Raw genomic sequence first — 3,884 nt, 5'->3', positions numbered from 1 at the left:
ATATTTATTTATTAGAAGCCTAAACTCCTTTATTCATCACAAAGTTTTTGTATACTCCTTTTAAATATATAAAGCATTGGCCAGAACAGTATTTACAGACTACAAACTTCCATTAATTACCATGTCTTTAGTTAAAATAATAGCCATATTCACAGGAGATACGAGTGAAAAGGAGTGAGGTTCTAATAACCACAATAAATAGAGATTCTAACAGGATTAAACCAGGAAAGCACACTTCTTGCCTGCTAAGCATAATATTATGAATTTTCCAAAGTACAGGGGGATAAATAACATTAGAGCCTTTGGCAGGTCTCCGAAATGGGTAAGCAAACATTTGTGTTTACTCGAGATAAGTATGCTCAAATGACATGTATTTGGAACCAGGATATGGAAGAGTCAAACTAGTAGAAGCTTTCACATTTTAATTTTAAAATTTCCAGGTTTTTCAATAGAGCCTGCACTACATTAGCAAACAGCATGTAAAACTATTACAGAACAGATTGTTTTTTAAAAAACAAATTGGCAGGTGACAGCTATGTACTTAATATATCTTTGATTTAAGAAGACTAGAATAATGATTAGAGGCCAAATAATCCCCAAAATGTAAATTGCTATTTGGATTCTACATGATTTATTTTCTTTGTCTTAGTGGTTTTGAGTTGCTTGTTTGGCTTAGAAGTTTTGAGGCTCTAGTTGGAGGTTGTTTATTTGTTTTTGTTTGAAAGAACCTGAAGGGTGGCAGAGCTTAGATGCTTTCAGATTCCGATTAGTTGTACAATTTTTTTTCTTACTTGATGTTGACTGAAGTTTTGCTGAATTACATGCTGTGATTATCAAAGACTTCTTACAAGTGGCAGTCCTGCTTGGAGATGATTCAGAAACTGGAGGAGGTATCACAGAATCAAGATGGATGGCTTTAAAAGCTGCAGGGACATGAGGTGACATGTATAGCTTCTAACTCTCTTAGCCTGGTCTACTGTACTAGACTGGACAGGTGTCTGAAGAAAAGTGGGTATAAACTGCATGTCACTAATTTTATTATTTGCCCAATGATAAGGCTCTTGAGCATTTACAGTCATGTTTAAGTTTGCTTCAGAAAATGTACTCTTAGCCACATCCATTGTTAATGTGGGTTTGACACCAAAGGGTGGTCTTCCAAACCATAGTTGCTTTCTTGTTGCAAGTCATATGTAAAGCTTTCATCCAGATATGCAAAGCCCTGACACATGTCTTGGATTGCACCTTTGCTGGGAACCTCCACATGTTGGGGCTATATTCATTCTCTCTTGGTGTAGTCTGTTGGTCTGGGAAGGCTGCTGGAAGGCTGTAGCACTTGAGGAGGAATTTGTCTTCAGGTCATTTTGGTATATTTATCAGTATGTGTGCATTTTTCCTCTTTAGATTTTTGGTGGCTGTTATACTGAATTGCAAGCTGAAGTTCTCTAATTGTTGGATCTTTTCATCTTTTGTCTTTATTTTCTCTTTAAGTTGTTTTATTTCATTTAATAAATCTTCATTCTCATATACTTCATCATCATCTTCTGGTTCTTGTACTTGATGGCAATGATAGTTGAATATCATGCCATGAACCATTTCCTTCATGCTGATGCAGGAGATGTTTCAGTTTGAGTAACTGAGTTTTTACAAAGCTCCAATCTTGAACCATGTGCTGGAGGGTCATCTCATCCAGCATCACTGCATTTCCTGGTACATCTACAAACATTTTCTGAACCTGGAAAAGGGATGTCTCTCCATAGCTTTCAAAATGACCCAAAGAAGATTCACTATAGGGAGAGCCTCTGCTCAAATTACTTTATCCATGGTAATCATAGTGGTTAGGATGACTGACGTGGTAGCGTTCCTGTCTACTCAATTTCTAGGGTGGCCTTTTCCAAAATTCTTCCTGAGGCTGTTGAACACTTCTGTCTGGTCAGTCAAAGCAGTTCATATTTTCATGCTCCACATTTTCAAGATGTGTATCATAAGGCCATCATCCTCAAATTCACATGATTCAAGATTATTCAGAATATCTATGCCATTCATTTCATAGGACTCATAACTCCCAATTGGATAGACATTTCCAGTGAGTTCCAAGCCCTCTTCATTCCACATGTATGTTCCATTACAGCTGTCAGATGGAGAGTCCAAATGAAGAACCAGCTCTGAAATCTGTGTCTGGTAAAATCAAATTATTCCCAGAAGTATGTTTTGTATATTCACTCATATTAGAGACATTTATATCTATTTATCAGTTTCACTGAAAGGTTTTTTCATTTTCCTTGAAAGAATCAGATATATTCTGGGGTGTTACCTTTTCATATTTTTCTTCTTTGAGAGAAATTTCCTCTAGAGTTATTCTAGTTCTGTTGAAGTCTTTTACGCCTATTAAATATTCTCTGAAGTCTTCACTTACACCATTCTTATCAGAAGATGACAGAGGAGACAAGGAAATACTATCCACATCGTCACTCAGCTATCTATTTTAGCATCATGGTTCATGGTCTGGTCATTTTCTGTTCTATAACTTTCATTTTCAGTTAATTCTTGGTCCTCATTAGTAGCTTCATCCTTAGCCAAAACTGCAGCATCATCTTCTACACATATGTCAGCAGGGGAATTTTTATTTCCATTAATTGTGATCCATCAAAGTCCCAGAAACTTGAGGCCAGCTCGATTTCAGTAGAGAGAGATGAACCATCCAATAACCTAAAGTGATAGTTGCACCTGGGCCATTGTAAAGCCAATTTCTTTCCACCAGCAGCATAAGACCTAATAAATCCTTATCCCAAATGTTCACTCTAATTTTGTACTTCTTACTGCTTATAGTTTCTTGTTAGCATACATGAGTGCACAGGTACTCTAATGGATAGCTGTTAGTACTTAAAAGACTGTACTGTTAGTACTTACAAGATCTATAGCTCCATTGAAGGAGTGTGATCTGGTTATAGATAAAGGTGCAAGAAATGAACTCTGAATGGAATGTGAACAGTTGTGTGACCTTACCATTTTTTTCACTAGTAATATGCATAATATTGTCTGAGGATTCAGCTAAGCTTTCTCTAGAACTACTTCTAGTAGCACAAGAGTTTGCTCTAGGTCTTTGCATGCTATTGAAACTCAATGGGTTTCCATAAAATCCATTCAATAGTTATTTTGGAGCACTGACTGAAGAATATGACGTCCTTCCTAATAATGTGCCTTTGATGAATTTACCCAAATTAGATGGTCCAGAAAAAGTCCTTTGGTATAACTCCTCTGCAGATGACACACAGTGGATGGCTTTGCTAACTTTGATGTGAATGAAGAAACACTTTTCAAATCTCCCTTTATCCTGTTTTTATCAAACATTACTTGAATAGGAACATGTTTTTCAGGATCAATTAATTAATGGTGAATTTTGAGTCTTGTTAGGCTCTTCAGTACCTTCTGTACTAAGCTGGTATTTATTTGCTTTTCTCCAATTAAATGAATGGGTGATGGACAATCAGAGCCATTGTTTATTACATAACTTTTGATGTTACTACTCTTAGAAGTTCCTAATATATTAACAGGTGTCCCATTTGACATTGGCTGCACTGTGCTTCCGAGAGATTTTGTTCAATACTTTGGTAACTTGGAACCCAAAAATGTCTTGATCAGTGTTTTTCCATCCATGAGCTATGAGGTGCGTTTTTTCTTAGAATTTAACATAATCTATAGGAGTGAAACACCAACATTCCAATCTAAGATCACAAAGAATCTGTGCATCAGTAATTTCCACACTGCTAAGTTGTAGTCTAGAAACAGCAACCCTAGCTGGATGAGTAGCCTACCAACATGAATTTGCATTTATAGAAATAGAAACTCAAGCTTAAACAGGAAGGACCGCCTCAAAGGAGTCATTC

General features: G+C 36.5%; 1 pseudogene; it reads right to left on the bottom strand.

Moving 5' to 3' along the window:
* Positions 1 to 541: 541 nt before the first annotated feature.
* LOC101145605 (serine-rich coiled-coil domain-containing protein 2-like) lies at positions 542 to 3,654 on the bottom strand (annotated as a pseudogene).
* Between the last annotated feature and the right edge of the window lie 230 nt (positions 3,655 to 3,884).

Source organism: Gorilla gorilla, chromosome 13 (assembly GCF_029281585.2).
Source record: "Gorilla gorilla gorilla isolate KB3781 chromosome 13, NHGRI_mGorGor1-v2.1_pri, whole genome shotgun sequence".
Classification (NCBI taxonomy): Eukaryota; Metazoa; Chordata; class Mammalia; order Primates; family Hominidae; genus Gorilla; species Gorilla gorilla.
The sequence above is the reverse complement of the archived record's forward strand: the minus strand, read 5'-3'. Positions and strand labels throughout refer to the sequence as shown.